The sequence below is a fragment of the Cherax quadricarinatus genome, chromosome 14 (genome assembly GCF_038502225.1).
Source record: "Cherax quadricarinatus isolate ZL_2023a chromosome 14, ASM3850222v1, whole genome shotgun sequence".
NCBI lineage: Eukaryota > Metazoa > Arthropoda > Malacostraca > Decapoda > Parastacidae > Cherax > Cherax quadricarinatus.
In genome coordinates, this window is record NC_091305.1 from 46,757,426 (window position 1) to 46,785,218 (window position 27,793).

The 27,793-nt window shown below is 45.4% G+C and overlaps 1 protein-coding gene across 4 annotated transcripts in view; it reads left to right on the plus strand.

The window, feature by feature from the left end:
• The first annotated feature begins 1,130 nt into the window (after positions 1 to 1,130).
• Positions 1,131 to 27,793, plus strand: part of LOC128694830 (uncharacterized) — a 61,738-nt gene continuing 35,075 nt past the window's right edge. For 2 of the 4 annotated variants that reach the window (XM_070084989.1, XM_070084990.1), the window contains exon 1: positions 1,131 to 2,827. The gene's annotated coding sequence lies outside the window, so the exon portion shown is untranslated. The remainder of the gene's footprint in view (positions 2,828 to 27,793) is intronic. The other 2 variants (XM_070084987.1, XM_070084988.1) reach the window with 2 other exon arrangements.

Below are 27,793 nucleotides of genomic sequence, written 5' to 3' on the forward strand. Positions count from 1 at the left end.
CCTAGGGGTAATTTATTGTTTACATAATATGATCTATTCCAGCCTGTTGAGAGATGATCATGACAACAATTCAAGACCTCGTCTGCAGGGGCGGCTGTGTAGACGATTTGCTGTCTTTTATCAGCTAAGTGTTCCCTATATTTAAAATTATAAATTATATCTTAGTTGGTAATACCATTTCTCAACATGCGTGATAAAGGAATAACAGGAAAGTTGGTAGAAGGATCTATAACTTCCTGGCAAATAGAACACAAAGAGCAGTAATAAATGAAGTCCGAGGAGGCTACAGTGAGCAGCTCTTTTCCACAAGATACAGTACCCGCTCCTATCCTTTTCCTCATCCTCATGTCTGACATAGACAGATGTAAACCACAGCACCATGGTTTACATCTGTCAGCTCACTACTGACAGACCACCACACTACTGACACAGGTCAGCACACTACTGACACAGGTCACCACACTACTGACACAGGTCACCACACTACTCACACAGGTCAGCTCACTATCCCTTGTATGTTCGAAGGCTACCTTGCATGTAATTGTTGAAAAACTTGACATCCTGTGGTAAAATTTCAATGTTTCCTGTCTAATAAGATCAATCAACTACTGAAGATGGTAGCACAAGTTTAGGAGTAACGAGATTTTCAATGTGTTATGTTTGAAGTCTTGTATCACCTCACTGCCATAACAATCTTGTAGGTAAATTAATTTAGATTTATCGAAGCCTTTAAGACATTGCTGTAGTACGGCAATTTTTCTATTTTTCACTCTATTAAAAGAATCAGTACATCTAACGTTAGGTTTGATATTAGGAAAAGGTCAAGAATCCTATTCAACAGTTTTCTTTTAGGGTAATTCCCCAAAATAAGAAAATTCCTCCAAAAATATAGTCGTTGAAGTCAATCATGTGTGTGTGTAGAGAGAGAGAGAGAGAGAGAGAGAGAGAGAGAGAGAGAGAGAGAGAGAGAGAGAGAGAGAGAGAGAGAGAGAGAGAGAGAGAGAGAGAGAGAGAGAGAGAGAGAGAGAGAGAGAATGCCATCTAGTGCAGAGAAATCATTCCATTTTTAAATTTAAGAGTTACCAGTCATTATTTTTACGAGTATATTTTCCTGGTGATCAGTTCCACTTCTGTGTTGACCCCCTGCTACTGCTAGTCCAGACACCACTGCTGTGTTGACCCCCTGCTACTGCTAGTCCAGACACCACTGCTGTGTTGACCCCCTGCTACTGCTTGTCCAGACACCACTGCTGTGTTGACCCTTTGTTACTGCTTGTCCAGACACCACTGCTGTGTTGACCCTTTGTTACTGCTTGTTCAGACACCACTGCTGTGTTGACCCCCTGCTACTGCTTGTCCAGACACCACTGCTGTGTTGACCCTTTGTTACTGCTTGTTCAGACACCACTGCTGTGTTGACCCTTTGTTACTGCTTGTTCAGACACCACTGCTGTGTTGACCCTTTGTTACTGCTTGTTCAGACACCACTGCTGTGTTGACCCCCTGCTACTGCTTGTCCAGACACCACTGCTGTGTTGACCCCCTGCTACGGCTTGTCCAGACACCACTGCTGTGTTGACCCCCCCTGCTACTGCTAGTCCAGACACCACTACTGTGTTGACCCCCTGCTACTGCTTGTCCAGACACCACTGCTGTGTTGACCCCCTGCTACTGCTTGTCCAGACACCACTGCTGTGTTGACCCCCTGCTACTGCTAGTCCAGACACCACTGCTGTGTTGACCCCCTGCTACTGCTTGTCCAGACACCACTGCTGTGTTGACCCCCTGCTACGGCTTGTCCAGACACCACTGCTGTGTTGACCCCCCCTGCTACTGCTAGTCCAGACACCACTACTGTGTTGACCCCCTGCTACTGCTTGTCCAGACACCACTGCTGTGTTGACCCCCTGCTACTGCTTGTCCAGACACCACTGCTGTGTTGACCCCCTGCTACGGCTTGTCCAGACACCACTGCTGTGTTGACCCCCCCTGCTACTGCTAGTCCAGACACCACTACTGTGTTGACCCCCTGCTACTGCTTGTCCAGACACCACTGCTGTGTTGACCCCCTGCTACTGCTTGTCCAGACACCACTGCTGTGTTGACCCCCTGCTACTGCTAGTCCAGACACCACTGCTGTGTTGACCCCCTGCTACTGCTTGTCCAGACACCACTGCTGTGTTGACCCCCTGCTACGGCTTGTCCAGACACCACTGCTGTGTTGACCCCCCCTGCTACTGCTAGTCCAGACACCACTACTGTGTTGACCCCCTGCTACTGCTTGTCCAGACACCACTGCTGTGTTGACCCCCTGCTACTGCTTGTCCAGACACCACTGCTGTGTTGACCCCCTGCTACTGCTAGTCCAGACACCACTGCTGTGTTGACCCCCTGCTACTGCTTGTCCAGACACCACTGCTGTGTTGACCCCCTGCTTACTGCTTGTTCAGACACCACTGCTGTGTTGACCCTTTATTACTGCTTGTTCAGACACCACTGCTGTGTTGACCCTTTGCTACTATTTGTCCAGACGCCACTGCTGTATTGATCCTTTGCTAGTGCTTGGCCAGACACCACTAGTGTTGACCCTTTACTACTGCTTGGCCAAACACCACTACTGTGTTCCCATCTTACTACTGCTTGGCCAAGCATCACTCACCTGGGAAACTCTCTCCTGAAGGACGGTCCTCCCTCCCACAATCTCCTGGGAATCACCTCGTTGATGGAGCAGTCTGAGCAGCAAGGTTTATTGAACAAGATTTTTAGTACAAGTGTTGTCCATTGATGACAAACCAGAACATTAACAGGCAGCACTACCATATCTAAGGTATTTTTCACAGTCTTGCTTGTATTATATTCCTTTTATTGTGGTATTCCTATTATAGTTTTTGCATTTATTATTAATGTAATATTGGGGTGAGTGTTGTGACTGTTTCAGCGAGGTAATTTTAGTGTTCTGGTCGAGTGACAACTTAAACATCACCTGTAATTAAGTATCCTAGTTCATTTTAGTTTACTTATGGCGAATTTATTTCGATTTAGTTTTGGGATGATGTGTCTTAAAGCCAGGATGACCATTATAACATACCAGAATAATGAAGAGAGAACCCCGTGGCCTGGCTGGCAAAGCTCTCGCTTCGCACACGGAGTGCCCGGGTTCGATTCCCAGCGGGGTAGAAACATTTCGACGAGATTCTTTACACCTGTTATCCTGTTCACCTAGCAGCAAATAGGTACCTGGGTGTTAGTCGACTGGCGTGGGTTATCCTGGGTGGCTAACTCTCCGGGATTAAAAATCAAAACAAAATTGACGTATTTTCACGTATATTAATAAGAGATGTATTGAAGTGGGTCTAGTGGTTATATAAATTAATGTGGGTCCAAGAATTTTGATGTTTGTGAAGAGTAACTTAAATTTTCTGAGTTAATTTGATAACTCTGTTTTTATGTGCTTTTCAAAAAGGTGTTCCTTGAAGGGCTCTTGATGCAAGGAGTTGGAGCGATTCTTCCCTTCCCCGGATGAAACCTGATTGCATCCCAGCCGTTATTTGTAGCATTACCACTACGACACTGACCCCCCCTCACTGTGATCCCAGCCCTTATTTGTAGCATTACCACTACGATACTGACCTCCCCCCCTCCCTGTGATCCCAGCCCTTATTTGTAGCATTACCACTACGATACTGACCCCCCTCCCTGTGATCCCAGCCCTTATTTGTAGCATTACCACTACGATACTGACCCCCTCCCTGTGATCCCAGCCCTTATTTGTAGCATTACCACTACGATACTGACCCCCTCCCTGTGATCCCAGCCCTTACTTGTAGCATTACAACTACGATACTGACCCCCCCTCCCTGTGATCCCAGCCCTTATTTGTAGCATTACCACACGATACTGACCCCCCCCCCTCCCTGTGATCCCAGCCTTTATTTGTAGCATTACCACTACGATACTGACCCCCTCCCTGTGATCCCAGCCCTTATTTGTAGCATTACCACTACGATACTGACCCCCCCTCCCTGTGATCCCAACCCTTATTTGTAGCATTACCACTACGATACTGACCCCCTCCCTGTGATCCCAGCCCTTATTTGTAGCATTACCACTACGATACTGACCTCCCCCCTCCCTGTGATCCCAGTCCTTATTTGTAGCATTACCACTACGATACTGACCCCCCTCCCTGTGATCCCAACCCTTATTTGTAGCATTACCACTACGATACTGACCTCCCCCCCTCCCTGTGATTCCAGCCCTTATTTGTAGCATTACCACTACGATACTGACCTCCCCCCTCCCTGTGATCCCAGCCCTTATTTGTAGCATTACCACTACGATACTGACCCCCCCTCCCTGTGATCCCAGCCCTTATTTGTAGCATTACCACTACGATACTGACCTCCCTTCCCCCTCTCTGTGATCCCAGCCGTTATTTGTAGCATTACCACTACGATACTTACCCCCCCTCCCTGTGAACGAACACACACACACACACACACACACACACACACACACACACACACACACACACACACACATATACACACATATACACACATATACACACATATACACACATATACACACACACACACACACACACACACACACACACACACACACACACACACACACACTACTCAGTCATAGAGTAGTCAGGCCGTGGAATAGCCTAGAAAGTGACGTAGTGGAGGCGGGAACCATACATAGTTTTAAGGCGAGGTATGATAGAGCTCATGGGGCAGGGAGAGAGAGGACCTAGTAGCAATCAGCGAAGAGGCGGGGCCAGGAGCTGTGACTCGGCCCCTGCAACCACAAATAGGTGAGTACAAATAGGTGAGTACATACACACACACACGTATCCTGTTAGAGGGAGTCAACACGTTTAGAGGCGCATGATGGGTCCAGGGGCTGGACCCCAACATCATTAGTCAAGCCAGTAGTAATTAACTACTTACAAAATGGGACAGGTGATAACGAACGGGTCGTACAATTAATGAATAAAGTTGTAGTAACATATATTCAGCAAATGACTTCGAACAGGCGATAAATGACATGCCCATGTACTCTGCCCCAGGGCCAGACTCATGGAACTCCGTGTTCATCAAGAACTGCAAGAAGCCCCTATCACGAGCCTTTTCCATCCTATGGAGAGGGAGCATGGACACGGTGGTCGTCCCACAGTTACTAAAAACAACAGACATAGCCCCACTCCACAAAGGGGGCAGTAAAGCAACAGCAAAGAACTACAGACCAATAGCACTAACATCCCATATCATAAAAATCTTTGAAAGGGTCCTAAGAAGCAAGATCACCACCCATCTAGAAACCCATCAGTTACACAACACAGGGCAACATGGGTTTAGAACAGGTCGCTCCTGTCTGTCTCAACTATTGGATCACTACGACAAGGTCCTAAATGCACTAGAAGACAAAAAGAATGCAGATGTAATATATACAGACTTTGCAAAAGCCTTCGACAAGTGTGACCATGGCGTAATAGCGCACAAAATGCGTGCTAAAGGAATAACAGGAAAAGTCGGTCGATGGATCTATAATTTCCTCACTAATAGAACACAGAGAGTAGTCGTCAACAGAGTAAAGTCCGAGGCAGGCACGGTGAAAAGCTCTGTTCCACAAGGCACAGTACTCGCTCCCATCTTGTTCCTCATCCTCATATCCGACATAGACAAGGATGTCAGCCACAGCACCGTGTCTTCCTTTGCAGATGACACCCGAATCTGCATGACAGTGTCTTCCATTGCAGACACTGCAAAGCTCCAGGCGGACATCAACCAAATCTTTCAGTGGGCTGCAGAAAACAATATGAAGTTCAACGATGAGAAATTTCAATTACTCAGATATGGTAAACATGAGGAAATTAAATCTTCATCAGAGTACAAAACAAATTCTGGCCACAAAATAGAGCGAAACACCAACGTCAAAGACCTGGGAGTGATCATGTCGGAGGATTTCACCTTCAAGGACCATAACATTGTATCAATCGCATCTGCTAGAAAAATGACAGGATGGATAATGAGAACCTTCAAAACTAGGGAGGCCAAGCCCATGATGACACTCTTCAGGTCACTTGTTCTATCTAGGCTGGAATATTGCTGCACACTAACAGCACCTTTCAAGGCAGGTGAAATTGCCGACCTAGAAAATGTACAGAGAACTTTCACGGCGCGCATAACGGAGATAAAACACCTCAATTATTGGGAGCGCTTGAGGTTCCTAAACCTGTATTCCCTGGAACGCAGGAGGGAGAGATACATGATTATATACACCTGGAAAATCCTAGAGGGACTAGTACCGAACTTGCACACGAAAATCACTCACTACGAAAGCAAAAGACTTGGCAGACGATGCACCATCCCCCCAATGAAAAGCAGGGGTGTCACTAGCACGTTAAGAGACCATACAATAAGTGTCAGGGGCCCGAGACTGTTCAACTGCCTCCCAGCACACATAAGGGGGATTACCAACAGACCCCTGGCAGTCTTCAAGCTGGCACTGGACAAGCACCTAAAGTCAGTTCCTGATCAGCCGGGCTGTGGCTCGTACGTTGGTTTGCGTGCAGCCAGCAGCAACAGCCTGGCTGATCCACCAGACCTCCTGGTGGATCAAAGCCTGATCAACCAGGCTGTTACTGCTGGCTGCACGCAAACCAACGTACGAGCCACAGCCCGGCTGATCAGGAACCGACTTTAGGTGCTTGTCCAGTGCCAGCTTGAAGACTGCCAGGGGTCTGTTGGTAATCCCCCTTATGTGTGCTGGGAGGCAGTTGAACAGTCTCGGGCCCCTGACACTTATTGTATGGTCTCTTAACGTGCTAGTGACACCCCTGCTTTTCATTGGGGGGATGTTGCATCGTCTGCCAAGTCTTTTGCTTTCGTAGTGAGTGATTTTCGTGTGCAAGTTCGGTACTAGTCCCTCTAGGATTTTCCAGGTGTATATAATCATGTATCTCTCCCGCCTGCATTCCAGGGAATACAGGTTCAGGAACCTCAAGTGCTCCCAGTAATTGAGGTGTTTTATCTCCGTTATGCGCGCCGTGAAGGTTCTCTGTACATTTTCTAGGTCAGCAATTTCACCTGCCTTGAAAGGTGCTGTTAGTGTGCAGCAATATTCCAGTCTAGATAGAACAAGTGACCTGAAGAGTGTCATCATGGGCTTGGCATCCCTCGTTTTGAAGGTTCTCATTATCCATCCTGTCATTTTTCTAGCAGATGCGATCGATACAATGTTATGGTCCTTGAAGGTGAGGTCCTCCGACATGATCACTCCCAGGTCTTTGACGTTGGTGTTTCGCTCAATTTTGTGGCCAGAATTTTTGTACTCTGATGAAGATTTAATTTCCTCGTGTTTACCATATCTGAGTAATTGAAATTTCTCATCGTTGAACTTCATATTGTTTTCTGCAGCCCACTGAAAGATTTGGTTGATGTACTCACCTAATTGTACTCGCCTAATTGTGGTTGCAGGGGTCGATACTCAGCTCCTGGCCCCGCCTCTTCACTGATCGCTACTGGATCCTCTCTCTCTCTGCTTCTTAAAACTGTATGGTTCCTGCCTCCACTACTTCACTTGCTAGGCTATTCCACTTGCTGACAACTCTATGACTGAAGAAATGCTTCCTAACGTCCCTGTTACTCGTCTGAGTCTTCAGCTTCCAGTTGTGACCCCTTGTCCCTGTGTCCCCTCTCTGGAACATCCTGTCTCTGTCCACCTTGTCTATTCCCCGCAGTATCTTGTATGTCGTTATCATGTCTCCCCTGACCCTTCTGTCCTCCAGTGTCGTCAGTCCGATTTCCCTTAACCTTTCCTCGTACGACATTCCCTTGAGCTCTGGGACTAGCCTTGTTGCAAACTTTTGTACTTTCTCTAACTTCTTGACGTGCTCGACCAGGTGTGGGTTCCAGACTGGTGCTGCATACTCCAGTATGGGCCTAACATACACAGAGCAGAATAACCCAGGATCAAATGGAAGGACAAGCGCACCCCTCAGAAACACCTGCAGAAGGACTCCAGCCACGACACCCCCCAAGGCAACTGAACAATCCAAACCAACCATCACACACCGATCCCTCTGTTTCCACCCCCCGCACCACAGTTACAGTATTAGAACAGAAGTTGAAGGTTTGGTACACAAATGCAGATGGATTAACGAATAAACATGAGGAATGGCAAGAAAGAATCAATGAGAAGTCCCCAGACATCATAGCAGTTACAGAAACAAAGCTCATGGAGACAATAACAGATGCAATCTTCCCACCAGGATACCAGATCATGAGGAAAGATAGAAGGGGCAGAGGGGGAGGTGGGGTTGCTCTGTTCGTAAAAAACAGATGGAAATTCGAGAAAATGGAAGGAATAGATGAGACGGGAGAAAGAGACTACATAGCAGGTACACTTCAGTCTGGGGAACACAAAGTGGTCATTGCAGTGATGTATAATCCACCACAGAACTGCAGGAGGCCAAGAGAGGAATATGAAGAGAGCAACAGAGCAATGGTGGACACACTTGCTGAGGTGGCAAGAAGAGGTCACTCCAGCAGAGCAAAGTTGCTAGTTATGGGGGATTTCAACCACAGGGAGATTGACTGGGAAAACCTGGAGCCACATGGGGGTCCCGAAACATGGAGAGCCAGGATGTTGGACGTGGTGCTGGAAAACCTCATGCACCAACATGTTAAGGACACTACCAGAGTGAGAGGGGAGGATGAACCAGCAAGATTGGACCTTGTGTTCACCCTGGGCAGCTCAGATATTGAGGACATCAAGTATGGGAGTCCCCTAGGAGCTAGCGACCACGTGGTTCTGTGCTTTGAATACATAGTAGAGCTGCAAGTGGAGAGAATAACAGGAGTTGAATGGGAAAAGCCTGACTATAAAAGAGGGGACTACATAGGGTTGAAGAACTTCCTGCGGGAGGTCCAGTGGGACAGAGAACTGGCAGGAAAGCCAGTAAATGAAATTATGGAATATGTAACAACAAAATGCAAGGAGGCAGTGGAAAGGTTTATTCCCAAGGGCAACAGTAACAACGGGAAGACCAGAACGAGCCCCTGGTTTACCCGACGGTGTAAGGAGGCAAAAACAAAGTGCAATAGAGAATGGAAAAAGTACAGAAGGCAGAGAACACACGAAAATAGGGAGATCAGTCGCAGAGCCAGGAATGAGTACGCACAGGTAAGGAGGGAGGCCCAGCGACAGTATGAAAATGACATAGCATCGAGAATCAAGACTGACCCGAAACTGTTGTATAGCCACATCAGGAGGAAAACAACAGTCAAAGACCAGGTGATCAGATTAAGGACAGAAAGTGGAGAACTCACAAGAAATGATCAGGAGGTATGTGAGGAGCTGAACAGGAGATTTAAGGAAGTTTTTACAGTAGAGACAGGAAGGGCTGTGGGAAGACAGCACAGAAGGGAACATCAAGAGGGAATATACCAACAAGTGTTGGATGACATACGAACAACTGAGGAGGAGGTGAAGAAGCTCTTAAGTGACCTTGACACCTCAAAGGCGATGGGACCGGACAACATTTCCCCATGGGTCCTTAGAGAAGGAGCAGAGATGCTGTGTGTGCCTCTAACCACAATCTTCAACACATCCCTTGAAACTGGGCAACTTCCTGAGAAATGGAAGACAGCTAATGTAGTCCCCATATTTAAGAAAGGAAACAGAAACGAGGCACTAAACTACAGACCTGTGTCTCTGACATGTATTGTGTGCAAAGTCATGGAGAAGATTATCAGGAGGAGAGTGGTCGAACACCTGGAATGGAACAAGATTATAAATGAAAACCAGCATGGGTTCATGGAAGGCAAATCTTGTATCACAAACCTCCTGGAGTTTTATGACAAGGTAACAGAAGTAAGACACGAGAGAGAGGGGTGGGTAGATTGCGTTTTCCTAGACTGCAGGAAGGCCTTTGACACAGTTCCCCACAAGAGATTAGTGCAGAAGCTGGAGGATCAGGCGCACATAAAAGGGAGGGCACTGCAATGGATAAGGGAATACCTGACAGGGAGGCAGCAACGAGTCATGGTACGTGAAGAGGTATCACAGTGGGCGCCTGTTACGAGCGGGGTCCCACAGGGGCCAGTTCTAGGACCAGTGCTATTTTTGATATATGTGAATGACATGATGGAAGGAATAGACTCTGAAGTGTCCCTGTTCGCAGATGACGTGAAGTTGATGAGAAGAATTAAATCGGACGAGGATGAGGCAGGACTGCAAAGAGACCTGGAGAGGCTGGACATGTGGTCCAGCAACTGGCTTCTCGAATTCAATCCAGCCAAATGCAAAGTCATGAAGATTGGGGAGGGGCAAAGAAGACCACAGACAGAGTATAGGCTAGGTGGACAAAGACTACAGACCTCACTCAGGGAGAAAGACCTTGGGGTGACCATAACACCGAGCACATCACCGGAGGCACACATCAACCAAATAACCGCTGCAGCATATGGGCGCCTGGCAAACCTGAGAATAGCGTTCTGATACCTTAATAAGGAATCGTTCAAGACACTGTCCGCCTGGAGCCTGCAGTGTCTGCAATGGAAGACACTGTCATGCAGATTCGGGTGTCATCTGCAAAGGAAGACACGGTGCTGTGGCTGACATCCTTGTCTATGTCAGATATGAGGATGAGGAACAAGATGGGAGCGAGTACTGTGCCTTGTGGAACAGAGCTTTTCACCGTGCCTGCCTCGGACTTTACTCTGTTGATTACTACTCTCTGTGTTCTGTTAGTGAGGAAATTATAGATCCATCGACCGACTTTTCCTGTTATTCCTTTAGCACGCATTTTGTGCGCTATTACGCCATGGTCACACTTGTCGAAGGCTTTTGCAAAGTCTGTATATATTACATCTGCATTCTTTTTGTCTTCTAGTGCATCTAGGACCTTGTCGTAGTGATCCAATAGTTGAGACAGACAGGAGCGACCTGTTCTAAACCCATGTTGCCCTGTGTTGTGTAACTGATGGGTTTCTAGATGGGTGGTGATCTTGCTTCTTAGGACCCTTTCAAAGATTTTTATGATATGGGATATTAATGCTATCGGTCTGTAGTTCTTTGCTGTTGCTTTACTGCCCCCTTTGTGGAGTGGGGCTATGTCTGTTGTTTTTAGTAACTGTGGGACGACCCCCATGTCCATGCTCCCTCTCCATAGGATGGAAATGGCTCGTGATAGGGGCTTCTTGCAGTTCTTGATGAACACGGAGTTCCATGAGTCTAGCCCTGGGGCAGAGTGCATGGGCATGTCATTTATCGCCTGTTCGAAGTCATTTGGCGTCAGGATAACATCAGATAGGCTTGTGTTAACCAAATTCTGTGGCTCTCTCATAAAAAATTCATTTTGATCTTCGACTCTCAGTCTGGTTAGTGGCTTGCTAAAAACAGTCATATTGGGACTTGAATAGCTCACTCATTTCCTTGCTGTCATCTGTGTAGGACCCATCTTGTTAAAGTAAGGGCCCAATACTGGACGTTGTTCTCGACTTTGATTTGGCATAGGAGAAGAAATACTTTGGGTTTCTTTAGATTTCATTTATGGCTTTTAGTTCTTCCCGCGATTCCTGACTCCTATAAGATTCCTTTAGCTTAAGTTCGATGTTTGCTATTTCTCTGACCAGTGTCTCCCTACGCATTTCAGATAGATTGACCTCTTTTAGCCGCTCTCTTATTCTTTTCCGTCGCCTGTAAAGAGATCGCCTGTCTCTTTCTATTTTACATCTACTCCTCCTTTTTCTTAGAGGAATAAGTCTTGTGCATACATCGAGTGCCAGCAAGTTAATCTGTTCTAGGCATAAGTTGGGGTCTGTGTTGCTTAGTATATCGTCCCAGCTTATATCGGTTAGGACTTGGTTTACTTGGTCCCACTATGTTTTTGTTATTGGAGTTGAATTTGGTGAATGCTCCCTCGTGACTAATCTCATTTTGTCGGTCTGGGGCTCTGCGCATACATGTCTGAACCTCAATTATGTTGTGATCTGAGTATATTGTTTTTGATATGGTGACATTTCTTATCAGATCATCATTGTTAGTGAAGATGAGGTCTAGTGTATTCTCCATTCTAGTAGGCTCTATTATTTGCTGGTTTAAATTAAATTTTGTGCAGAGATTTAAAAGCTCGTGTGAGTGTGAGTTTTCATCAGAGCTGCCTCCTGGTGTTATTACTGCAACAATATTATTTGCTATATTCCTCCATTTTAGGTGCCTTAAGTTGAAATCCCCCAGGAGCAAGATGTTGGGTGCAAGAGCTGGAAGATTTTCCAGACAGTGGGCAATTTTTAACAGCTGTTCCTGGAATTGCTGGGATGTTGCATCCGGAGGCTTGTAGACTACCACAATGACTAGGTTTTGGTTCTCGACCTTTACTGCTAAAACTTCCACTACATCATTTGAGGCATTAAGCAGTTCTGTGCAAACAAGTGACTCTGCAATGTACAGGCCAACCCCCTCCCCCTTTTGCCTGTTCACTCTGTCACATCTGTATAGGTTGTAACCTGGGATCCATATTTCGTTGTCTAAGTGATCCTTTATGTGGGTCTCAGTGAAAGCCGCGAACATTGCCTTTGCCTCTGCAAGCAGTCCACGGATGAAAGGTATTTTGTTGTTTGTTGCTGGCTTTAGACCCTGTATATTTGCAAAGAAGAATGTCATCGGACTGGTGGTATAGTTGGTACTGGGGGGGGATTTTTTTTTCCGGCATTAGTATCTGTATCTGTTGGTTTGGAGTGGAGGCCATCGACTGTGGTTCCACTCCAGGAATGACTGGATTTGGTGTACAATTTCTGTCATTTCCTGCCAGCTTTTTTTCCTTCCTGGCACTAAAAAACCTCTCCCTCTTGAGTGGCTGTGGTTACCCAGGTTTTCCCATGGCCTGGATGTTTTGTATCTTTTTGTACACTTTAGATGGTGTGCCTGGCAATTTAAGTTATAGCACAGTCTTTCCTGTACTGAAGAGGTACACATTTCAGGGTGAAAAAGCTTACAGGAAGGGAGTTTGCATTTTCCTGTTGTCATATGGGCATGGCATTTTCTAGAGTGGTCATAGTTGCACGTCCCGTCTGTTTTTCCAGATTTCCCATGTCTGCAGATACCAAGTGCATAGTATGTGCACAGGCTTGGTTTCTGTTTGCCTTGGGTTTCTGTGACTGTATTCCCTGTTGGTGCATGTTTACCTGTCTTATTCCTATCTTCCCTAGCGCCAACAATGGAGCTCCCACCAGTTGTTTTTGGTAATATATCCTCACTATTGCTAGTGGAGTCCTCTTGTTTGCTATTTCCTGTTGTATTTCTTGTTTGCAATATTGGTTTTATCTTATCTTTGACTACACTTGTTTCCCCACTACGGCTCCTGTCCCCTATGAGGTTATTTATATGCATTCCTTCCTGTGTATAATTCCCGACTACCTGGACAAAATCTCCAGCTTCACCATTACTGTCTTCCAGGACAGCACCTCCAGCTTCACCATTACTGTATCCCAGGACAGCATCTCCAGCTTCACCATTTCTGTCTCCCAGGACAGCACCTCCAATTATTAGAAGCAATTATTACTACAGAAAAGCGTCCCTCCTCCAAAATTTCCACCAGTCAACTATAGTGATAATATAGCATTTATTGTGGTGGAGGCCAAAAAGAAAAACTAGAAAAGCTAGATACAGCGATTGATAAACAAGGGTTGAGGCTCGACCGTTCGTCACTGTAGGAGTTGCCAGCAGTCACCGGTTTCTTCAACACGCAAGTTATACTTTTGTATCAATCAAATAACATATTACGCGGGTAGAATTTTCCAGTAGATCCTTCATGTGTTAGCCCAAATCACCGACCAGTATGTATTAAATAAGTGACCCACTGATCAGATCAGACTGGCTCTGAACCCTCGACTGGACCGAACCCTCGACTGGTCGAACCCTTGGCCAGTTTCAAACGGATTCGTTGGACAATAAAGCAGACTGTAAACGGATGGGGTTGTAGGCGCCCTTATAAACACAAACAATAAATATAAAACAAACTCCAGGAGTGTACTCCGGTAAGCTGTCCTGATATAAAAGTACAGTTAGAAATAGAAATACAGATAGCTAGAGCTTTACCTAAAGAGGTTATAATAGAGTATTCAAGAGGTTGCTAGTAGAATTACAGTAAATTAACCATTCAAATCATTATGAAGCTGTGTGCAGTCTGCAATAAATCAAACAAACGGGCTTCCACATGGATAAATTGTCATTTTTGTGGAAATTGGTGTCACGCCCCCTGTGCAGATATCCAAGAACTAGCTACAAGCAGTATTAAAACAGGGAAATGTTTTTGGGTATGCCCAAAGGAGATAAATCTGTGGACTAAAATCACAAGGGTACTAAAAGAGGATAACATCAAAGCTGCTTTCATAGACAACCTGGAAGCTTTCTACAACAGATGGGAACATAAAAAGTCTGGGCTGAATGGTACTGCCCTTGATACTGGCCATGTAGTCATAAACTGTAAGGCTGGAGGTGATGTCCTGGTAGTCAGTAAATGTGGGGCTGATAGTGCTGTCCTGGGAGACAGTAATGGTGAAGCTGGAGGTGCTGTCCTGTGAGACAGTAATGGTGAAGCTGGAAGTGCTGTCCTGGGAGACAGTAATGGTGAAGCTGGAGGTGCTGTCCTGGGAGACAGTAATGGTGAAGTTGGAAATGCTGTCCTGGGAGACAGTAATGGTGAAGCTGGAGATTTTGTCCAGGTAGTCGGGAATTATACGCAGGAAGGAATGCATATAAATGACCTCATAGGGGACAGGAGCCGTAGTGGGGAAACAAGTGTAGTCAAAGATAAGATAAAACCAATATTGCAAACAAGAAATACAACAGGAAATAGCAAACAAGAGGACTCCACTAGCAATAGTGAGGATATATTACCAAAAACAACTGGTGGGAGCTCCATTGTTGGTGCTAGGGAAGATAGGAATAAGACAGGTAAACATGCACCAACAGGGAATACAGTCACAGAAACCCAATGCAAACGGAAACCAAGCCTGTGCACATACTATGCACTTGGTATCTGCAGACATGGGAAATCTGGAAAAACAGATGGGACGTGCAACTATGACCACCCTAGAAAATGCCATGCCCATATGACAACAGGAAAATGCAAACTCCCTTCCTGTAAGCTTTTTCACCCTGAAATGTGTACCTCTTCAGTACAGAAAAGACTGTGCTATAACTTAAATTGCCAGGCACACCATCTAAAGGGGACAAAAAGATACAAAACATCCAGGCCATGGGAAAACCTGGGTAGCCACAGCCACTCAAGAGGGAGAGGTTTTTTAGTGCCAGGAAGGAAAAAAAGCTGGCAGGAAATGACAGAAATTGTACACCAAATCCAGTCATTCCTGGAGTGGAACCACAGTCGATGGCCTCCACTCCAAACCAACAGATACAGATACTAATGCCGGAAAAAAAATCGCCCCCCAGTACCAACAATACCACCAGTCCGATGACATTCTTCTTTGCAAATATACAGGGTCTAAAGCCAGCAACAAACAACAAAATACCTTTCATCCGTGGACTGCTTGCAGAGGCAAAGGCAATGTTCGGGGCTTTCACTGAGACCCATATAAAGGATCACTTAGACAACGAAATATGGATCCCAGGTTACAACCTATACAGATGTGACAGAGTGAACAGGCAAAGGAGGGGGGGTGGCTTGTACATTGCAGAGTCACTTGTTTGCACAGAACTGCTTAATGCCTCAAATGATGTAATGGAAGTTTTAGCAGTAAAGGTCGAGAACCAAAACCTAGTCATTGTGGTAGTCTACAAGCCTCCGGATGCAACATCCCAGCATTCCAGGAACAGCTGTTAAAAATTGACCACTGTCTGGAAAATCTTCCAGCTCCTGCACCCAACATCTTGCTTCTGGGGGATTTCAACTTAAGGCACCTAAAATGGAGGAATATAGCAAATAATATTGTTGCAGTAATAACACCAGGAGGCAGCTCTGATGAAAACTCACACTCACACGAGCTTTTAAATCTCTGCACAAAATTCAATTTAAACCAGCAAATAATAGAGCCTACTAGAATGGAGAATACACTAGACCTCATCTTCACTAACAATGATGATCTGCTAAGAAATGTCACCATATCAAAAACAATATACTCAGATCACAACATAATTGAGGTTCAGACATGTATGCGCAGAGCCCCAGACCGACAAAATGAGATTAGTCACGAGGGAGCATTCACCAAATTCAGCTTCAATAACAAAAACATAAAGTGGGACCAAGTAAACCAAGTCCTAACCGATATAAGCTGGGAAGATATGCTAAGCAACACAGACCCCAACTTATGCCTAGAACAGATTAACTTGGTGGCACTCGATGTATGCACAAGACTTATTCCTCTAAGAAAAAGGAGGAGTAGATGTAAAATAGAAAGAGACAGGCGCTCTCTTTACAGGCGACGGAAAAGAATAAGAGAGCGGCTAAAAGAGGTCAATCTATCTGAAATGCGTAGGAAGACACTGGTCAGAGAAATAGCAAACATCGAACTTAAGCTTAAGGAATCTTATAGGAGTCAGGAATCGCGGGAAGAACTAAAAGCCATAAATGAAATCGAAAGAAACCCAAAGTATTTCTTCTCCTATGCCAAATCAAAGTCGAGAACAACGTCCAGTATTGGGCCGTTACTTAAACAAGATGGGTCCTACACAGATGACAGCAAGGAAATGAGTGAGCTACTCAAGTCGCAAAATGAATTTTTTATGAGAGAGCCACAGAATTTGGTTAACACAAGCCTATCTGATGTTATCCTGACGCCAAATGACTTCGAACAGGCGATAAATGACATGCCCATGCACTCTGCCCCAGGGCTAGACTCGTGGAACTCCGTGTTCATCAAGAACTGCAAGAAGCCCCTATCACGAGCCTTTACCATCCTATGGAGAGGGAGCATGGACACGGGGGTCGTCCCACAGTTACTAAAAACAACAGACATAGCCCCACTCCACAAAGGGGGCAGTAAAGCAACAGCAAAGAACTACAGACCGATAGCACTAACATCCCATATCATAAAAATCTTTGAAAGGGTCCTAAGAAGCAAGATCACCACCCATCTAGAAACCCATCAGTTACACAACCCAGGGCAACATAGGTTTAGAACAGGTCGCTCCTGTCTGTCTCAACTATTGGATCACTACGACAAGGTCCTAGATGCACTACAAGACAAAAAGAATGCAGATGTAATATATACAGACTTTGCAAAAGCCTTCGACAAGTGTGACCATGGCGTAATAGCGCACAAAATGCGTGCTAAAGGAATAACAGGAAAAGTCGGTCGATGGATCTATAATTTCCTCACTAACAGAACACAGAGAGTAGTTGTCAACAGAGTAAAGTCCGAGGCAGGCACGGTGCAAAGCTCTGTTCCACAAGGCACAGTACTCGCTCCCATCTTGTTCCTCATCCTCATATCTGACATAGACAAGGATGTCAGCCACAGCACCGTGTCTTCCTTTGCAGATGACACCAGAATCTGCATGACAGTGTCTTCCATTGCAGACACTGCAAGGCTCCAGGCGGACATCAACCAAATCTTTCAATGGGCTGCAGAAAACAATATGAAGTTTAATGATGAGAAATTTCAATTACTCAGATATGGTAAACATGAGGAAATTAAATCTTCATCAGATTACAAAACAAATTCTGGCCACAAAATCGAGCGAAACACCAACGTCAAAGACCTGGGAGTGATCATGTCGGAGGATCTCACCTTTTTTTTTTAGTTTAATATGTTTATTATGCACCCCATATCCATCCTGTGGGCGGTAGTCAAAAGATTACAGAGGTACATAATGGGTCCAGGGACTGGGCCTCAAAGTTTTGATAGCTGAGCAAGTTACAGAGGTAATGAATTCACAATTTACAAAGGTAATGAACTCCAGGTAGGTCTAGTCACAATCATGACAAGTTACAAAGGTATTTACAGATTACAGAGGTACACAATGGTTCCAGGGACCGGGCTCCAAAGTTTTGATGGCTGAACTAGGTACAAGGTAATGAACTCACAAGTTACAAAGGTAATGAATACTGTAAGAATGGTTACTTACGTTTATACATGGCTGCAATCATGAACAAATTTTAGAGTAATGAGCAATTCACACTTCCACACCCGGTCACAACTGTAGTGAGTTATTGGTGCAAATGTTGATTGCTGAGTCTCTGTCTCTCACACACACACACACACACACACACACACACACACACACACACACACACACACATACAAATTCATACACACACACACATAAACACACCACACACACACACATAAACTCATACACACACGCGCACACACTCATACACACACACACACTCATACTCACACACACACTCATACTCACACACTCATACTCACACACACACTCATACTCACACACACTCATACTCACACACACACTCATACTCACACACACTCATACTCACACACACACTCATACACATACACACACACACACACACACATACACACACACACACACACACACACACACACACACACACACACACACACACACACACACACACACACACATGCACATATGTGGTAATGCTTTATTTACAGCTAGCAAAGTCAGGGTATTTCTCCAGAATGGTCTGTAATATACCACTGTGGATAAAATACTTAGCCATTTCTTGAACACTTCTGAGTGAGTTGTTTCTAAATTCATTAATTTTATCGCACTCCAGTACATAATGACGCAGGGTGTGAAAATAATCCATCTGGCAAAGTTTACATTTCGTTTGGTCTACATCTGGTGGTGGTGATTTAACCTGCCAAAGATACTTGTAACCCAGCCGGGCGGTAGTGACATCCAAGAGTCTGCTTATTTTGTTGGATGCACCATAGACATGTGGCTCCTCCTGCATGATAGAATGATGATAGATGGACTCACTGGTGTCAATCTCCCTGAGCCTTAAGTCCATAAAATTCAGCTGAAGTTCTTTTCGTATTATTGTTCTCAAACTACTACCTGACAAGCCAAGATTGTAATCTACTCCCTCTTTGAAAGCATACTGCTTAGCCAATTTATCAGTTCTATCATGCATCTGAAGACCAATGTGAGATGGAATCCACAGCATGTGCACTCTGACTCCACTGTCCACAATCCTACCATACCTGTGTCTGGCTTCTGACACAAGCATGCCACAATTTATGCTTAATGAGTTGAGAGCATTTATGGATGACAGAGAATCAGTTACAATTAAACTGTCAATCTTTGATACATAGATGCATTTCAGTGCAAGGAGTATGGCAAACAGTTCTGTCTGAAGGGTAGAGGCCCAATTATTGATGCGTGCTCCAATTTCTTTAAGAGAGCCATCACTCTGTACGACAACAGCAGCACTACCAGCTGCACCAGTGGATTGGTGAACAGAACCATCAACGTAAATAATTTGCGAGAGTGTGTGCTGTGTGACTAAGTTATCAATACAGCTTAAGGCCTCATGTTTGGCTTCAAGGCGAAGTTTTGGTTGTGATTTAAGAAGTAGTTTGGGGGGAAATGGAGGAATGGTAGTTTGGAATGGGGTAATATTCCATGGAGCGGAGAAGTGCCGCTGTTGCCCTACTTGACATAGATCATGTATCTGATTCATGCGGAGGTCGGTTCCAGTCTTTTCGATCCATCTGGAGGAGTGTTCACCAGTGCTGAGGAAAGTTTGGAGGGCTTCTGTGCAGGGGTTTGAATGAGCTTGCCTGAGCATATTAACCCCAATTAGGATATTTCTTTCAGTAACACGATCTCTGATGCTTGGAATATCAAGTTATTTTTGCATATTTAAAATTTTGGCAGTACGAGGGCATCCTAGGATGATCCTCATTGCTTCGTTCTGCAGTTTTTCCAGCCCTCCAAGCTTCCAGTCAAACACAAGAGCAAGTAGTGGCGCAGCATAATCAACCAATGATCTAATATAAGCAAGATACATCATTTTCACAATTTTAACATTAGCACCATACCTGGGGTGAAGCCCTGCCACAACTCTAAGTGCTCTTAGTCGTTCTTTGTATTGGCGACAAAGTCTTGTTACAACAGGTCCAAGTAGTGGAACCTCAAAGCCTAGATACCTGTATCTGCTTACATATTCTAGAAGAGACCCATCATGCAATTGGATCTGACGAACTGTGCCTCTCTGTCGAGGAGGACGCCTATTGAGTATCTTTGTTTTATCAGTAGAGATTATCAACCCCAGGTCCTGACACGAGGCTAGTACATGAAAAAAAATGTTTGGGGTGTTGGAGAATCCGGTGGTGTGAATCATTATATCATCAGCAAAACTAATCACATATTTATGGGGCTGACTAGGCATAGCATTAAGTAATGCATTAATTAGAATATTGAACAGTGTGGGACTGAGCACACCTCCCTGTGGGGTTCCTAATTCAAAGTCTTTAGTTACACTTCTATGTCCCTGGAACAACACAGACGATCTTCAAGGACCATAACATTGTATCGATCGCATCTGCTAGAAAAATGACAGGATGGATAATGAGAACCTTCAAAACGAGGGATGCCAAGCCCATGATGACACTCTTCAGGTCACTTGTTCTATCTAGGCTGGAATATTGCTGCACACTAACAGCACCTTTCAAGGCATGTGAAATTGCTGACCTAGAAAATGTACAGAGAACCTTCACGGTGCGCATAACGGAGATAAAACACCTCAATTACTGGGAGCGCTTGAGGTTCCTGAACCTGTATTCCCTGGAATGCAGGCGGGAGAGATACATGATTATATACACCTGGAAAATCCTAGAGGGACTAGTACCGAACTTGCACACAAAAATCACTCACTACGAAAGCAAAAGACTTGGCAGACGATGCAACATCCCCCCAATGAAAAGCAGGGGTGTCACTAGCACGTTAAGAGACCATACAATAAGTGTCAGGGGCCCGAGACTGTTCAACTGTCTCCCAGCATACATAAGGGGGATTACCAACAGACCCCTGGCAGTCTTCAAGCTGGCACTGGACAAGCACCTAAAGTCGGTTCCTGATCAGCCGGGCTATGGCTCGTACGTTGGTTTGCGTGCAACCAGCAGTAACAGCCTGGTTGATCAGGCTCTGATCCACCAGGAGGCCTGGTCACAGACCGGGCCGCGGGGGCGTTGACCCCCGGAACTCTCTCCAGGTAAACTCCAGGTAAACTCACCATTACTGTCTCCCAGGACAGCACCTCCAGCTTCACCATTACTGTCTCCCAGGACAGCACTATCAGCCCCACATTTACTGACTACCAGGACATCACCTCCAGCCTTACAGTTTCTGACTACATGGCCAGTATCAAGGGCAGTACCATTCAGCCCAGACTTTTTATGTTCCCATCTGTTGTAGAAAGCTTCCAGGTTGTCTATGAAAGCAGCTTTGATGTTATCCTCTTTTAATACCCTTGTGATTTTAGTCCACAGATTTATCTCCTTTGGGCATACCCAAAAACACTTCCCTGTTTTAATACTGCTTGTAGCTAGTTCTTGGATATCTGCACAAGGGGCGTGACACCAATTTCCACAAAAATGACAATTTATCCATATGGAAGCCCGTTTGTTTGATTTAATGCAGACTACACACAGCTTCATAATGATTTGAATGGTTGATTTACTGTAATTCTACTAGCAACCTCTTGAATACTCTATTAATAACCTCTTTAAGTAAAGCTCTAGCTATCTGTATTTCTATTTCTAACTGTACTTTTATATCAGGACAGCTTACCGGAGTATGCTCCTGGAGTTTGTTTTATATTTATTGTTTGTGTTTATAAGGGCGCCTACAACCCCATCCATTTACAGTCTGCTTTATTGTCCAACGAATCCGTTTGAAACCGGCCAAGGGTTCGACCAGTCGAGGGTTCGGTCCAGTCGAGGGTTCGTAGCCAGTCGGATCTGATCAGTGGGTCACTTATTTAATACATACTGGTCGGTGATTTGGGCTAACACATGAAGGATCTACTGGAAAATTCTACCCGAGTAATATGTTATTTGACTGATACAAAAGTATAACTTGCGTGTTGAAGAAACCGGTGACTGCTGGCAACTCCTACAGTGACGAACGGTCGAGCCTCAACCCTTGTTTATCAATCGCTGTATCTAGCTTTTCTAGTTTTTCTTTTTCTTTTTGGCCTCCACCACAATAAATGCTATATTATCACTGTAGTTGACTGGTGGAAATTTTGGAGGAGGGACGCTTTTTCTGTAGTAATAATTGCTTCTCGTTGTGTATATTGCGACCGCTGGTAACTACAGGCTATATGAAATTCACAGTAACGTCTGGTATTTCAAGAAAAAGAAACTAATGAAAGTCACTCCACTCCTCTAAGTACCATTATAATACTGGTTAGTTGCTACTACAGCACTGTATTCTGCTATTCACTGGTATCACTAGATTATATGCGAGTACACTAGCAGGCCAGGAAGATTATTAAAAACAGTTGACCTGTGGTAAGTTTCTCGCGACTTCTGGCACCTGCCTCTATAGGCTTATCACTTCATTTACAAATTCACCTGTTTTCAAATGATACTTTAGCCTTTATCATCTATATACTAGGGAGCCACTGTAGTATACACTATAACATTATGTATACACAATGCTATCAGGGAGACTTTCTTTCCTCTGACAAGAAAAGTTCAATTATTATTTTTTCACACGGCACCCAGGCCTATGATTCCCCTCTGGTAGTAAACTCTGCTAGGTAGTGCACACTAATTCTCCTTTTTTGACTCAGTATATAATGTTTTCCGCCCAAGATTGGTTCCAGGCGCTAGAGGGATGTATCGTATAGGATTGATGACACAAATTAAGTTCTAGCACGTAAGAGCGACCGTGAAAACACTAGAAAACCTGGAGCACAACGAGGCACGCTGACACACACACACACACACACGTAAATTTCACCCTTAACCTAATCTTGTCTGCTAACTATCTTCCATCTTTAATTATCCCTCCTTCCTGCTTCTCTTCTAAGCCTCCTACAACCTCTCCCTCCTCCCTCTCTCCCACCTCCCCACTTCCTACTCCCACCAGCTCTCCTCCTCCCCTACCCCTCTTCACTACTTCTACCCCTCCCACCAACACCCCTACTGCTGCTGCTACGACCACCCGTCCCCCCACCTCCTTACCCACTTCCTCATCCCCTACCAAAGCTTCCACTTCCTCTGTATCCACCTTCGCCCACTCCTCCTCCACAACCAAAACTTCATCCAGGTCCAACTTCACCTCCTCCAGACAAAATCCACTCAAACCTAAACCTGCCCCAACTTCTGACAGACAGACCCAAGAACATAAAAACAGATCCATCTCTTCCTCCCCCTCCAGGAAAAGGGTCCGTAACACCTACAAACACACATCCACTGATGGCACCACTATCACAGGCTTTAATCCAAACTCCTCCCCCGACATTAACTTTCCTATGACGAAACCATTAAATAATGTTTAAAGTGATTCAGTTCAACATACGTTCTTACTTCACAATTAGACACCTACTGGCCGAGCTCCTTGAAGCAGAGAGGCCAGATATTGTTTTGCTAAACAGTACCTGCCTCAAAGCCCCTCAACGTATCTGCCATTATGGTTATACTGCACTACAGTCCCCCTATGATCCCCAAGATGGTGTTGCCATCCTTGTCAAATCCAACATATAACACGAATTTCTCCCAATCCCTTTTATACGCCAACACTGTCTTGCAGTCAGAATACACACCCACCTTGGCCCCTTTATCTTTTTCACCACCTATTCTCGCCCAAACACTATTCTCAACATGCACGACCTTTTCTTAGTCTTCAACTACACCAACATACCTACTAGCTGACATGAATGCCAAACACACAGCCTTTCATCACACCAGTAACAACCAACTTGGTCACCAATCACTCAACTTCACAAACCATAAACACCTAATTCATCTCGGCTCAGACTTCAACACCTTCTACAACCACACTGACCAAGGCAAACCCGACATCATTCTGGCAAACCGAGCCAGCTCTCTATTTCAACACTACATATCACCTGGCTCTATTACAGGCTCTGATCACATCCCAGTCATCTTGCACATCTCCTCCAACCCTATCCTCATCCCGGCCACACCTTCCTTCTCCTATAAGAATGCTGGCTGGGATGCTTTCAGACAACACATAGACAGTACTAACCTCACCTATGACTACAACAACAAACCTATCTCTGACATCGACACTCAGCTTGATCTCATCCAGGACACCATTACACAAGCAGCCAACATCACAATACCAAAGAAAACTCACACCACTCGTTATTCCTTCAAACCCTCAATCAGAACAAGAAGACTAATTATCTGCTACCACAACCGCTTCCTCTACAACACACACAGATTTAATCAAGTCCGATTAGATCTCACTTACCTTAGAAACAACATTCTACACAGTTTAGACCAAGACCACAACAATCACTGGTCACAACTCATACAACAAGCAGACAAACAGCGTATTAAAAACACTAAAGCCTTCTGGAACTTTATCAAAAAAATCAGAGGCACAACTCCCACCAACAAATTCAAACACATCACCCACAACAACACACACATCTCAGACCCACAGGCTGCCACTAACATCTTCAAACACATCTGGGAGAACATCTTCCACCCTCATCCACCTCATCCAAACGTTATTCGACATATTCAAAACATAGAACACTGGAACACTGCGCGCACACACACACAAACAACACCAGATAGCCACATCCATCTGGACTCTCTTACCTCCTCCCAAGAACTCGACACTCCTTTCACCAACACAGACATTAAAACTCCTCAGACACCTTCCTCCCAAGGCTCCTGGTGCCTCTGGCCTAAACCATATTATCCTAAAACATCTTCCTGACTCTATCATTACTGCCTACACAAACCTCCTCAATGCCCCCCTTGCCTCTGGATACTTCCCTTCCCTCTTCAAAGCTGCTACTGCTATCCTCCTTCCTAAACCCAAAAAAGACCACTCTGATCCTAGAAACTATCGCCCTATCAGCCTCCTCGAAACTTTAGGAAAACTCTTTGAAAAACTCGTCAACCATTGCCTTCGCAGATACCTGGAACGCAATTCTCTACTTTCTGATGGCCAGTTTGGCTTCAGAACACACAGATCCACACAGGATGCCATTACCATCATTCTCAACTACATCCACATAAACACAAAACAAAGAAACAGGACAGCCCTGGTTGCAAAAGACGTTGAAAAAGCTTTTGACACTGGCACGAAGGGCTCAAGTACAAACTCTGCACTAACTTTAACCTGCCTCTCGCTACTCGTAAACTCCTATGCAACTTTCTAGACGGCTGTACCATGAGAATCAAATTCCAAGGCTGTTACTCTGACTACTTCACACTAAATGCTGGAGTAACCCAGGGATCTGTCCTCTCCCCTACCCTCTACATTTTATACACTAACGACATTTCAACACCTGTATACCACAACTCCATCACACTAGCCTATGCAGACGACATTACACAACTCATCACTCACGCCAATATAGATACACTCACATTCAAAACACAAAATGAGGTCGACAGGATAGCCATCTGGGAACAAAAATGGAGGATCAAAACCAATGCAGCTAAATCCAGCATTACATATTTTAACTACAGGAAACGTGATCCTCCATTACCTGTCGAGCTCAAAACAGCTGACACCCGCACTTACATCCCCATCACACAACCTGTCACTGTCCTTGACTACCTTCTTTGCTTACACGGTCATATTCACTCAAGGCATGCAATAGCTAGTAAGGCCCTTGCGGGCCTCTACAAGCTGAAACATGCCTCCCAACGCACCAAACTACACCTCTACAAATCCCTAATACGTCCTCTGATAACTTACTCTCCTCTAGCCCTCTCTCTCGCAGTTAAAACAAACTTAAACTGCAGCGTGTCCAGAACAAGGTGCTGCGCTGAGTGCTTGATGTCAGATGAGAGGACTTCGCCACAAGCGAGTCTCTCCATGCCCAATTAGATATCCCTGCGCTGAATCTGTACTGGAAGACGCTCAGTGACAGACAGATAGACAAACTTGAGACAGGACATGACTACTGGACCTCTCTCCTTGACGAAGACATTCGCAGACCCACAAACCAACACAATCTTTTCTACTCCTTGCATGATCCTGCTCCTAACCCTATTTACAAATAACCTTGGATTCTCTGACAGGTACCTTCTCTGACAGGTACCATTCTCTGACCCACGTTCGCCTTAGCTTTTGGGTTAAGACATGGCTCGGTTCTACACTCCTCTCTAGCGCTAAACTTCGCCTGTCCCTTCCTCCCCGCTCACCCCACCGGAGTCCCAACAGAAGAGCCTGAATTTCTCTTCTCAATATCTGTCCCACGATCGCCTTCGCTGCTGGGTTAAGCCCTGGCTCTATTTATACGACTAAGAACACTCCTCTCCAGCGCTATTCTTCGTCTTTCCCGTCTTCTCCACTCATCCCATTTGGGATCTTACCTGAACTTGTTCGTTCGTTCATTCGCTTCAACTTCACATTCTTCCAGACTGTGGAACAAAACTCTTCTCCAGGCTAAGAGACTGACCACCTCAAAACTACGTCTTCAAGGATGATGGACTGATGACATCGTCTTTACATCTCTACTGCTTCTGCTCACTCTTCTGTACTCAACTGAAGATGCCTACTGTGTAGCCGAAACGTTTCGGAATAAAGATACCAAACTGCTGCAAAATATTCATCTCTCGACCTGCGGGGAGAGAGGATGCTTCAACAGTTTCTCTTGCACGCCACCTGGTGAGGAAAACAGCATTAGCACCAAGATGGCAGACCGAATGAGCCGGCGCATAAATACTGTCTGCATCGAATTGGTCAGGGGATCTTTAAGCAGTGCCATGATGAACGTTCTCCTGCCAAGCATTATCAGGGACGTTTATGGCATCCCCAATGAAGAGTTGTATGGAGTGGCGCTGAATGGTATGTCCAGGGTCTTCGTGAAGTTCATGAGGACCGACTTCTACTCCAGTATCGTCGACGAATTTCAAGAAAGGAGGATGAGCGTTAATTCGGCAGTGGAAGTGTGCTTGCATGATGTTTCCAAGTATTTTACTTGGGTGAAAGTACAGAATGTACCTTTTGAAGCAACAGCATACAGCCTACAGGATGTGTTCAGTGGTTATGGGACTGGACACTCGGCAAGCATGGGAATGTGGAGGGACGGCCCCTACGAGGGGCTGCCGGAAGGATCCTTCACAATGAAAATGACCTTGAGGAGGCCGATACCATCGTACGTCACCTTGCATAGCTACAGAACTCAGGTTCGGGGGAAGGGCCTATGGAATGAGGAGGTTGAAAGAGCAGAGGTGGCTTTGGGGACGTGTTACACTATCAGAGGAAACGGGGGGGGGGGGGGAATGACGCTGTCAGACAGACCGTTAGATCCTACAGATTCAGCTCAAGAAGGGATTTTGGAGGCTGTGCTGAGGGATTTTTTGGAAGAGTCGAAGCATGGTGTGGAAGGCGATGAGAGGTTAGGTGATGTCAAGGTGATGGACGAACAGACACTGGGTAAGGAAGACTTGAGTGAGGTTAAAATGGAGAGTAATGTGGTGGTGGAGGTCCATCAAGATGTGCTTGAAGCAGATATGCGTGTAGAGGGTAGCTCCCGCAAGAGATCAGCGGGGGCATCAGACATGGACGAGGTCCTCACACCGGCGCAGTGCCCTGGGAAGAAGATATGGGCAGATGTGGTGGAAACGGCGAGAACGGGAAGGGAATGGGG